This window comes from Pleurodeles waltl, chromosome 3_1, assembly GCF_031143425.1.
Source record: "Pleurodeles waltl isolate 20211129_DDA chromosome 3_1, aPleWal1.hap1.20221129, whole genome shotgun sequence".
Taxonomy (NCBI): Eukaryota; Metazoa; Chordata; class Amphibia; order Caudata; family Salamandridae; genus Pleurodeles; species Pleurodeles waltl.
The window spans coordinates 233,915,915-233,928,792 of NC_090440.1; the positions used below are offsets into that span (position 1 = coordinate 233,915,915).

General features: G+C 50.1%; 1 protein-coding gene across 7 annotated transcripts in view; it reads left to right on the plus strand.

Annotated features, from left to right (window-relative positions):
- Positions 1 to 12,878, plus strand: part of MYO9A (myosin IXA) — a 1,132,274-nt gene that overhangs the window by 1,053,042 nt on the left and 66,354 nt on the right. The window lies entirely within an intron of this gene.

The window sequence follows — 12,878 nt, forward strand, 5'->3', positions numbered from 1 at the left end:
AGGGGCTTCCTGACTGAAATTGGCTCACAACATTAGAGGTGCAAGATAATTTTTCCCTGGCATCTTGTAAAGGAGAGAACCTCAGATCACTCTACCTGACCTATCAAAGGATTGCAGCAGATTCTTCAGCTAAACTACCAGTCAATCAAAAAGCCTTAGTTGGCCTTTTTGAACGTGTTGTGCCTGGTAAAAAGGGATAAAAGGAGGTATAAACAATTTATGGGATGATCCTTGCACAACCTTCTATGGCACGTATCTGATAGAGACTTCTAGTTGCAGATTCCTTACCTTTGAATTTCCCCAGGCATCAGACTGGACTGTAGATTTTTTCTTCGAGCATGACCCCTGCGTGCCGTTAAGTGGCATCGGTCAACTCCGATGGCGTTGTTGACGTCATGGTCACCATGATGATGTCGCAGTCGTATATAGGCGCCACCCCGGCGCACTGATGTCAGTTCTTTTCTTTCTGCAACAGCCTACGCACAGATCCGGAGAAGAGCTACCCCAGTCATATTTTGACTAACTGCGACATTTTGTCGAATTCATTTCTGACGAGTTTTGGTTTGCATCTAGGGATGTCCCGTGTAGGAAGTTGGCTCTGTATAAACTATCTCAAAGTGAGAGATAGTGTGCACAGAGTCCAAGGTTTTCCCTTAGAAGTTGATAGTGGCAAAATTAGATAATACTAATGCTCTATTTTGTGGTAGTGTGGTCGAGCAGTAGGCTTATCAGAGGGTAGTGCTAAGCATTTGTTGTACACACACAGGCAATAAATGAGGAACACACACTCAGAGACTTAACGCCAGTCCAATAGTTTTTATATAGAAAAATCTATTTTTTTAATTTATTTTAGGACCACAAGATTCAAGATTTGAGGTAAGTACATAAAATGCAAGGTATTTCACATAGGTAAGTATAGAACTTTGATTTAATACAGTAGTACACACAGTTTAGGTTAAAATGGCAAAAAGCTATTTTGTGGACACAGTGCAAAAAATCAACAGTTCCTGGGTGAGGTAAGTTTGGTTACTTTTCCCAGGTAAGTAAAGCACTTACACAGTCAGTCTCCTGGGCATAGGCAGCCCACCGTTGGGGGTTCAGGGCAGCCCCAAAGCCACAGCACCAGCAACACAGGGCCGGTCAGGTGCAGAGATCAAAGAAGGGCCCAAAACACATAGGTGCCCATAGAGAACAGGGGTGCTCTGGTTCCAGTCTGCTAGCAGGTAAGTATCTGCGTCCTCGGGGGCGTTGTAGAGCACTGGGGGACACACACATAAGCCCACAAAATACACCCTCAGCAGCACAGGGGCGGCCAGGTGCAGTAGGCAAAATAGGCGTCGGGTTTGCTATCGAAAGCAATGGAGGGACCCGGGGGTCACTTAGGTGATGCAAGCAGGGCACAGGGGGGCTTCTCGGGCCAGCCACCAACTGGGCCTAGATGAGGGCCGCCTGCTGCTCACTCCTGCACTGGTAGGTGGTTCCTCTTGGTCCTGGGAGCTGCAGGGGCAGTGCTTGGTCCAGGCTTCGGTTCCTTTGTTACCAGGTAGTCGCGGTCAGTGGGAGCCTCTGGATCCTCTCTGCATGCATCGCTGTAGGGGTGTAAAGGGGGTCGACTCAGGGTACCCTCATCATCGTCGTCGTCGCCTGGGAGTCCTTTCTGCAGTGTTGGTTCTCTTGAACTCGAGCCGGGGGCATTGAGTGCAGAGCACGAAGTCTTACGCTTCCGGCGGGAAGAGAGAGTTCTTTGAAAGTTGCAAAGTTGTTGCAGTTTTTAAAAGTGCAGCTGTTCTCTGGAGATTCTTGGTCCTTCGGTTTCAGGGCAGTCCTCTGAGTCAAAGCTGCAAAAAAGTACTAAGAGCTACTGTTGAATACCACTATACAGTCAAATATAAAGAAAAACTTCAAGATATAAATAAATTCACATTATCATGTATGTCAACAATTATGTTATAGCTGTATGTCCAATCCAGGGCTAAATAGATGTCGTAATCTTCACTTCAACAAACCATATTTCATAAAATCATTAGGTTGTTTCAACAATATTTTATTATATAATAGCAAATTCAATACAGAAAGAACAATAAATTAAATCAGTCACACCACATTCATACAAAAGTCATATATACATCAGCATACTATAATATAATCAAAAAATGTACAATGACATAATAATATACATATATATATATATATATATATATATATATATATATATATATGTACAAAGAGCTATGAAGCCCAGCACCTGATGTCACAATATTCTTATACAATAATGCAAAACAAATAATAGGAACCCAGAGCCTACACGCGTTTCGGTAATCCTCTCATTGGAGGCCACCTTCATCAGGGCAGGTTCCAAACCATCCGATCATATGTAGACACAAAAGACATAGAGAGGAAAACGTACAGAACAGTACACCAATTTCTTGATAAATCCCACATCAATAGAAGATATCTGCAGGTATTTATAGAAAAATGCTTTAAAGGAGGAGAAACAGTCTTCCAAGGGGGGAGAACCACTTTCCACACAACATGTAGACCATGCCACTGTTTGCAATATTTGATTATCTCTAAAGATGGTGACTTATTAGGGGCTGAGACTTCTTTAAGAAGATGGCTCTATGATTTTGAAGTTCATAGCCGTCACGACGGCATGCGCGTCCACTGGAATGGATTTATATGTTGCCTTCAAATATCTTCCTAGCTAGTGGAGGTGCAGGGAGGTCGACTCAGGGTGTCCACGTCGTTGTAATCGCCTGGGGGTCCTCTTTGCGGGTTGGTTCTTCTGGACATGGTTCTCTGGGTGCAGAGTGTGAAGACTCACGCTTCCGGAGTGAGGCTGGAGTCTCTTTAAAGATGGTTTCTTTGTTGCAGTTTTGGACAGAGCCGCTGGCCACAGGAGGTTCTTGGTCCTTTAGGTGCAGGTCAATCCTCTGAGTCCTCAGAGGTTGCTGGTCCCGCTGGATGCATCGCTGTGCAGGTTCTATGAGTCTGGAGACAGGCCGGCAGGGCTGGGGCCAAGTCAGTTGTCATCTCCGTCGTCTCAGCGGGGCTTTCAGGTCAGCAGTCCTTCTCCTTGTTTCATGCTGCAGGAATCTGATTTCCTGGGTTCAGGGTCACCCCCAAATACTCAAATTATGGGTGTGTTTAGGTCTGGGGGCCAGTAGCCAATGGCTACTGTCCTGGAGGGTAGCTACACCCTCTTTGTGCTTCCACCCTGTGGGGAGGGGGTTACATCCCTTATCCTTTTGGGGGGGGAATCCTCCAAAACAAGATGGAGGGTTTCTTGAGGCAGGGGTCACCTCAGCTCAGGACACCTTACGGGCTGTCCTGACTGGTGGTTGACTCCTCCTTGTTTTTCTCGTTATCTCCTCCGGACTTGCCACCAAAAGTGGGGGCTGTGTCTGGAGGGGCGAGCATCTCCACTAGCTGGAGTGTCCTGGGGAGCTGTAACACCAGGCTTGAGCCTTAGAGGCTCACCCTCAGGTGTTACAGTTCCTGCAGGGAAGCACCTCTACCCAGTACAGGCTTTGTTCCTGGCCACAGAGTGACAAGGGCACTCTCCCTATGTGGCCAGAAACCCGTCTGGATGTGGCAGGCTGGCAGAAACTGGTCAGCCTAACACTAGTAGTTGGACTGGTATACAGGGCGCATCTCTAAGATGCCCTCTGTGTGCATTTTTCAATAAATCCCACACTGGCATCAGTGTGGATTTATTGTGCTGTGAAGTTTGATACCAAACTTCCCAGAATTCAGTGTAGCCATTATGGAACTGTGGAGTTCGTGTTTGATAGACTCCCAGACCATATACTCTTTATGGCTACCCTGCACTTACAATGGCTAAGAGTTGGCTTAGACACTGTAGGGGCATAGTGCTCATGCAACTATGCCCTCACCTGTGGTATAGTGCACCCTGCCTTAGGGCTGTAAGGCCTGCTAGAGGGGTGACTTACCTGTGCCACAGGCAGTGAGTTGTGGGCCTGGCACTCTGATGGGAGTGCCATGTCGACTTAGTCATTTTCTTCCCACCAGCACACACAAGCTGTGAGGCAGTGTGCATGTGCTGAGTGAGGGGTCCCCAGGGTGGTATAATACACGCTGCAGCCCTTAGAGACCTTTCATGGCCACAGGGCCCTTGGTACCAGGGGTACCAGTTACAAGGGACTTATCTGTGTGCCAGGTCTGTGTCAAGTGCTGCCTCAAGTTCCGGAAGAGGCCCGGAACATTCTCTCCCAAGCCATGACAGATGGCAGAGATGCAACCAAGTTTATGATCCGTTCTGGACTGGATACGACTGACTCACTAGGCAGATCGGTTGCATCGACGGTGGCACTAAGATCCCACATCTGGTTGAGGACGTCTGCCTTTTCGGGGGATGTCCAGCAATCTTTGATGGACATGCCCTTTGATGGCATTCGTCTCTTCAGAGACAAGCGGACTCAGTGCTAGAGTGCTTTAAGGATTCCCAGGCTACGGCTCGGTCCCTTGGCTTTCAGTTCACCGTCGCAGTTCACCGTGCTCCCCTTTGGGTTTACCAGTGCCCCTCGGGTGTTCATGAAAGTGATGGTAGTGTTTGCAGCTCATCTGCGCAGGTTAGTGGTTCCAGTCTTCCCCTACCTCGACTGGCTGTTGAAGGGGAACACACCCCAAAAAGTCATTACCCACCACCAGACTAAGGCGACCTTCCTGCGTTCGCTGGGGGTTCACTATCAGTGTGCCAAAGTCACACCTGACTCCCTCTCAGACGCTCCGTTTCATCTGAGCTGTCCTGGACACAGTGCAGTTTTGGGCTTATCCCTCCCGAAAAGCAAGTCCATGGTATTCAGGCTATGATACCGATGTTTCAGCCTCCATCCTGGATTTTGGTGAGAATAACTCTGAAGCTGCCTGGCCTCATGGCCTTCTGCTGGTCGAACATGCCAGATGGCATATGCGGGCTCTGCAGTGGGACCAGAATTTCTAGAGGGCGCAGCATCAGGGGAATCTCTATTACATGGTTCAGATTTCGGACGGAACTGCGAAAGACCTGCAGTGGGGGTTGTCAAATCCAGATTGGGTCAATGGCAGTTCCCTCTTCCTTCTCCAACCAGATCTCACAGTAGTGACAAATGCATCACTTGTGGGACGGGGCGGCCACATGGGAGGGACGGAGATCAGAGGCATCTGGTCTCCGGCGGAGTCTGGGCTCCACATCAACCTTTTGGAGCTCTGGGTGATCCAACTTGCATTGAAAGCATTCCTTCCCTCTCTCGAAGGGAAAGTACTGCAGGTGTTCACGGACAACACCACCGCCATGTGGTATTTCAACAAGCAGGGCGGAGTGGGGTTGTGGACCCTTTGTCAAGAGGCTCTTTGCTTCTGGACATGCCTGGAGCGCCAGGGCATTTCCCTGGTGGTTCAACATCTGGCAGGCTTTCTGAATGTCAAAGCAGACAAACTCAGCCGTCGATGCATATTCGATAACAAATGGCGTCTCCCTTCGGAGGTGGCGCAAGGTCTGTTTCAGCAGTGGAGGGGAGAGCCTTAGTTAGATCTGTTCACCTCCTCTGAGAACGCACAATGTAAGCTGTTTTGCGCGTTGGAGTTTCCAAGGCGACACTCACTCAACTATGCTTTTTCGTCATGAGTGGAACTCAGGCCTCATGTACGCCTTCCCGCCAATGGCACTTCTGCCCAGACTTCTGAAGAAGATCAGGCAAAACTGAGCCCAAGCAATCTTGGTGGCTCCAGACTGGGCACTAACAGTCTGGTATCCCGAGCTCTTGAGCATGGCCATCGATCCTCCTATCAGACTGCCCCTTCGGGAGGATCTTCTGTCGCAGCACCAGGGGACGGTTATCCACCCGAACTTGTCCAGTCTCCACCTCCTTGCGTGGAGATCAAGCTGCGACAGTTGACAGCTTCTGACCTTCCACCCGAAGTCTGTAATGTCATCTTGGCAGCCAGGTGTCACTCCACCAAAACGATATATGCCTGTCGGAAGAAATTTGTGGCACTGTGTATCAACAAATCTGTTGATGCCCTCTCTCAGAGGTTCACCTCTTTATTTTCTCTCTTGCGCAGCAGGACTCTGCTCCAGGCACCCTCAAGAAATATTTGTCTGCCATCTCTGCCTTCTTACGGCTATCAGACCAACCTTCTCTTCTCTTTTCAAATCTCCCATTGTTGGGAGGTTTCTTAAAGGTCTCACTCATGTGTCCTCCCATCCTGTTTGAACTTGGTCCTCACATACCTCATGTGTACCCTTTTCAAGCTGCTCAACAAATGTCCTTTACGGCTCTTAACCCTTAAAACAGCTTTCTTGATTGCTATCACCTCTGCTCGCAAAGTAAGTGAGCTTCAGGCTCTTTCTTCGAAGCCACCATTCCTAGCAGTGCATCCTGACAAAGAGGTGCTTCGGACCAGGGCTTCCTTTCTTCCCAAAGTGATAACACCTTTTCACGTAGGCCAGTCTATCACCTTGCATACTTTTTATGCACCCCCACATCCCTCTCATGAGGAGGAGAGACTACACCGTCTGGATCCAAAAAGAGCATTGACGTTCTATCTAGATTGTACCAAAGATTTCCAGGTGGACGGTAAACTCTTTGTGGGATATGTGGGTGCAAAGAAAAGGAAGGCAGTGCAGAAGAGGACCATCTCACGATGGGTAGGCCTCTGCATCAAGATGTGCTACGCTTTGGTGAAAAAGCAACCCCCTGAGGGTTTGCATGCTCATTCAACCAGAGCAACTGCTGCTACCACAGCGTTAGCATGCGGAGTTCCAGTACTGGATATCTGCCACATCAGAACATGGGCATCCTTACATACTTTCACCAAGCACTACTGCGTGGACAGTCAGGTCCGCAGGGACGGCTATTTTGGCCGTTCGGTCATGCAGGATTTTTTGGTGTGAACTTAGTTTGCAGCCCACCACCGGGGATGGTATTGTTCGGGTATCTATTTAAAGGTAAGGAATCTGCAACTAGAAGGCTCTATCAGATGTGCAAGTTACTTACCTTCGGTAACTATACATCTGGTAGAGACATATTCTATTTGCAGATTACTTACTGACCCGCCCATCCTCCCCGCAATGCGAACTGATTACTTAGGACAGGTACTTCCCTCTAAGGGCCCTAGTTTTGGCGCACCATTCTCAATGTCATTCATGGCTCCGCGCTACTGGCGTGTAAAGTCGTGAAAAGAATCTGACGTCAGCCCACCGGGGTGGCGCCTACATACGACTGCAACATCATCACGGCGACCACGACGCCTGCGGAGTCAACCGATGCCACCTAACGGCACGCAGGGGTGCTACTCTAATAAAAAATCTTCGGATCCAGTCTGACGCCTGGGGATATCAAAGGTAAGGAATCTGCAATTAGAATATGTCTCTACCAGATACATATCGTAACCAAAGGTAAGTAACTTGTACATTAGGCATAGTTAGGATTTCTTGTTTTGATTTAAAACCGATTATAACCTATAAAACCCCACCAAAGAGAATAATTGTTTTTGGGTAGAAACTAGAAACCACTGCATTTGGTGCCCTCTGATGTCACCTTTCTGTGATGGATTCTTTTGCTATGACACACTTCAGCCATGGTAAACCATTTAATATTCGGGATGGCTGTAACTCACGTAATTTGCTGTTGCGTAACTACCCGAAATTACAACAAAAATACGCAAGGTTGATACCAAGTGTAGGAAGCTGCCTTTGTATATACTACATCAAAATGAGATAGAGGCTCTTATTACAACCTTCAGCCGCCCGCCAAGGTTGGACTGCCGGGCGGCCGCCAATGCAGCCGCACTCCAGCCGTGGTCATTTTGAGATCCCTGCTGGGCCGGCGGGCGGAAACCTGGTTTCTGCCCGCCGGCCCAGCGGGGATCACGGCCGCAACACAGGAGCCAGCTCCAAATGGAGCCGGCGGTGTTGCGGCTGTGCGACGGGTGCAGGTGCACCCGTCGCGCTTTTCACTGTCTGCATTGCAGACAGTGAAAAGCTGCACGGGGTCGTGTCAGGGGGGGCCCGCGACTCCCCGTACCGCCAGCCTTTTCCTGGCAGTTCAAACCGCCAGGAAAAGGCTGGCAGTAGGGGGACTCGTAATCCCCTGGGCAGCGCTGCAAGCAGCGCTGCCCCAGTGGATTAAAACTGCCGGGACTGAAGTGGCGGTAAACCGCCGGTCCCAGCGGTGCGACCCATGGGAATCACCGCCAGCCTGTTGGCGGTGCTTCCGTCGAAACAGCCCTGGCGGTCTTTGACTGCCAGGGTTGTAATGACCCCCAGAGTGTGTACAGAGTCCAAGAGTTCCCCAGAGGCTTAACAGAGGCTAAAGTCAATAATACTAATGCTCTCTTTGTAGTAGTGTGGTTGAGCAGTTAGGCTTATCAGAGGGTAGTGCAAAGTATTTTCTGTACACACACAGGCAATAAATGAAGCACTCTGTAAGAAGCTGGCCTGGTGTGTGGTGGGTGCCCAAGGTACTTGCACCTTATACCAGGTCCAGGTATCCCCTCTTAATGAAGTGCAGGCAGTGTCTAAAAGCCAAGCTCTCTAAAGGTAGCTGTAGATGAGCAGCCAAGACTTATCTAGGAGACAGTCAAAGCTCATGCAAAACCACTGTAGTCACACAGCGCTTACACACATGAAAGAAAACACTCAGTTGGAACACAATACCACAAAATACTAGAAGAGCAACCCTCCAATAGGCAGTAAGTAATACACTAAATATATACACTAGTAGTCAAAAATAGGCATAGAAAAGGTTAGAAAACAGTGCAAATAGTAATAACCAGTAGTGGCCCTTGGGGGAGCCCAAACCATGTACTAAAAAAATGGAATGCGAACACAGGACCCCCACCTAGGTAAGTGGAATGTGTAGAGGGGAGCTGGGAGTACTAGAAAACCACAGAGGTAAGTAACACAGTACCCCTGTCTACCCCCCCCCCCCCCCCCCCCCCCAGCGACCAGGAATGCAGGAGTAAATCACTGGAATTTCCCCAAACAACCCAAAAGGTGGAAAAAGAAGAAATTAAGACACCCAGACAAGACTGCAAGAAACCAGCGGTGGATTCCTGGAGAGGAAGACCTATGGAGAGAGGGGACCAAGTGTCAGTGGAGTCCAGGAGGAGTACGAGCTGCTATCCACCCACCTGTAGTTGCAGGAGTTGGTCGCCGGTGAGGAAGAACAGGTGAGCACTACAGTCCTGGATCCGGAAAAGAGTTCCTGGTGGATGCAGAAGATGACCCATGCTGGAGTGAAGATTGCAGACGGGTGTTGGTGCAGGAATTCCGCCAACAAGCCTTGGCAAAGGCAAATTTGCAGTTAGTGGAAAAGTGGTGCTGCTGGGGACCAGCAAGGTCCAGGAGGACTCAACGCAGAAGGGGGAGTCACAGGAGACCCTCGGGGTCACAGTGGGCCCACAGGAGCAGACGGCAGCACCCACAGGAGTCCTACAGGACGGGGACACAGAAGTCGCAAAAGCAGCCTACGCAGCACTACAGAAAGGGATCCCACGCCGCAGGTGAACCACGCAGAGGGCTGTGCGCCACAGGAAGGAGTGCTGGGTACTGGAGCTACACGTCACCTGAAGATCCCTTTGCAGGAGATGCACACAAGTCTTTGCAGCTGCAAGAGACGCGGTGCACGGGGTTACTGTCCTGCATGGTAAGGCAAGGGCTTACCTCCACATCTGGCAAAGGGGACCAGGAGGACTACCCTGGACCACCATTCGCGATGCAGGATCCACGCAGCTCAGGATGAGAGGGGATACATCCAGCCGGTCGTCGTTGCAGCACGTGCCTGCGGATGCAGGGGAGTGGCTCCTTCACTCCAAGTGAGATTTCTTCTTCTTCTTGTGCAGGCTGAAGAGTTGCAGTCTTCTGAGGATGCATAGCCGAGGAAATGTTGCAAAGCTGGCAGGAACCCTGGAAGCAAAGTTGCAGAAGAGTCTTCTTTGTGGATTGCAGCATTGTCAGGTTCCTGGAGGGTCCAGTTCCAGTGGCCAGATGTCGAAGTGGAGGTTGCAGAGGAATCCTGCTGGAATCTTGCAAGCCGAATCTGAGGACCCACCAAAGAGAGAGACCCTAAATAGACCTGATAGGGGGATTGTTCACCTAGCCAGGTAAGCACATATCAGGAGGGCCTCTGGCATCACCTGATTGGCATGGCCACTCAGATGCTCCCAGAGTTCCCTGCTATCCTTGGAAACAAGATGGCAGACCCTCTGGAGAAGCTCTAAGCACCACCCCTGGGATGGTGATGGACAGGGCAGTGGTCACTCCCCTTTCCATTGTCCAGTCTCGCGCCAGAGCAGGGACTGGGCATCCTTGAACCAGTGTGTACTGGTTTATGCACGTAGGGCACCAAATGTGCCCTTCAAAGCATACCAGTGCCTTGGGGAGGCTACCCCTCCCAAGCCAGTCACACCTATTTCCAAAGATAGAGGGTGTTACCTCCCCCTCCCAAAGGAAATCCTTTGTTCTGCATTCCTGGGCTTGATAGGATCAAACAGCATGAGGGCAGAAACCTGTCTGAGGTGTGTCAGCAGCTTGGGTTTCCTGGAAAACCCTATAAGATTGGTGGTAGCAAAGCTAGGGGTTCTCCAAGGAGCCCCCAGAGTGCATGGAATCATACTTCGAATACTTGCAGCAGTTTTGAGGTATGATTTTGATATGTATGATACCAAACATGCCCAGGTTCGGAGTTACCATTATGTAGCTGGACATAAGTAGTGACCTTTGTCCAGTACACTCATAAAATGGTGTCCCCACACTCACAAAGTCCAGGAAAATGGGTCTTGAGTTTGTGGTGCACCTCTGCTAGTGCAGGGGTGCCCTCACACAGAGGTACCTGCACCCTGCCATCTGGGCCAAGAGGGCCTACCATAGGGGTGACTTACAGTGACCTGGTACAGTGACCTGTATTGAAAACGGGTGCATGCACCCGTTTCACGCATACTTCAATGGCAGACCTGCAGAACCCTTTGCGTGGGCTCCCTATGGGTGGCAGAATAACTACTGCAGCCCATAGGGATCCCCTGGTACCCCCAGTGCCCTGGGTACCTAGGTACCATATACTGGGGACTTACATGGGGGGACCAGTATGCCAATTGTGGGAAGAAAACTGTATAGTTGCCAAGTTCGAAGGGTGAGAACATAATCACCTGGTTCCTGGTTAGCAGGATCCCAGTGAACACAGTCAAACACACTGGCAAACAGTCAGAAAGTGGGGTAACCATGCAACACACACACACACTCAATGACTAACTCCAGGCCAATGATTTTTATATAGCAAAAATATATATTTTTTCTAGAACCACAAGATTCAGTTTGCAGTTAAATATATTTGCAAGTAAGTATACAACATATGCATCAATACCACTTTGTTTCAATTTGGCAAGTTAAATGGTTTTCAAGATAATAGCAAATATCTGTTTTAAAAGTTGACAGTGCAATTTTCAAAGACCATTCTGGGGAGAAGTAACGTTAGTACAGTTTTTGAGGTAAGTGTCAGACTTACAGTTCCAGCCTTCGAGGGTTAGAATGTCCACAGGTCGGGGTTGAATTTAACGCCAAACACCCACCACCAGCAACACAGGGCTGGCCAGGTGCAGAGGTGAAAGATGATGCAGGATTTAAAATGAAGTCCTCTGGAGACTCGGGATACTCTGAATCAGGCCTGCTTGTAGGTAAGTACCTGCTTCTTCAGTGGGCAGATCTGGAGGTTTAGGTGAGCACTGGGAGGCCACAGATCACCACCAAACACACAACCCCAGTGGCACAGGGGCGGCCTAGTGCAGGGTACAAACACAGCATCAGGCTCCCAATGCTTTTCAATAGAGGGTCCACAGGGGTCACAAAGATGCTGTAGGCCAGGTCCAGGGGGTCGGTTCCAGAATGCCACAGGCTGGACAGTGTGGAGGCCTGCCTGCTGAATGTTGTCGGATTCCCCAAGGCAAGGGGGCTGCGGATGCAGGGTACCTTTAGGCGTTGGGAATCTTCGTCCGGTTCTCTCTCGACCGGAGGTCGGGTCCTCCAGATTTAGGATGTAGGCATCGTCGTGTTGTACATGATGGGCCAACCTAGAGTGGACACTAGGTCAGAATCGCCTGGGGGCCAGCTTTAGTTGGTTGGGCCACCTGGACACGGGCTGTGGGCGTCGGGTGCAGAGTGGGCAGAACTTGCAGATCTAGGTCGGTTCTAGAGTCTTTTGCTGAAGTTTCTTTCTGGACAGGGCCGCTCCACGGGAGATCTTGGTCCTCTGGAGTGCAGGCACTCTTCATGAGGCTTTTAAGAGATCCCCGGTCCTGCAGGATGCGTTGATTTTTTGTAGCAGGGCTTCAGAATCTTGAGACAGTCCTGTAGGATTGGGGACAAGTCAGTTGGTGTCGTCAGTCTTCTCTGCTGGGGGTCAGCTTAGCAGTCCTTCTTTCTTCTTGTCGTCTTTAGGTCGCCAGGAATCTGACGAGCTAGGTTCAGGGGAGCCCTTGAATCCTGGATTTAGGGGCGTTTCTGGGGCCAGGGGGCAGTAGCCAATGGCTACTGTCCCTGGGGGAGACTACACCCTTTCCGGTGTCCACTCCCTTTGTGGAGGGGGACACAGAGCTAACTCTATTGGTCCCTGTCCTCCAAACCAAGATGGAGGATTTTACAAGGAGGGGGGCACTTCAGCTTGGACACCTTAGGGGTGGTGTTAGCTGAAGTGGTCACTCCTTGTTTTTCCCAGCTTTCCTGGCGGACTTGTCGTCAAAAGTGGGACGGGCATCTCCACTAGCAGAAGTGCCCTGGGGCACTGTAACAAGAGGCCTGAGCCTTTGAGGCTCACCACCAGGTGTTATAGTTCCTGCATGGGGGAGGTGTGAAGAAACTCCACCCAGTGCAGGCTTTGTTTCTG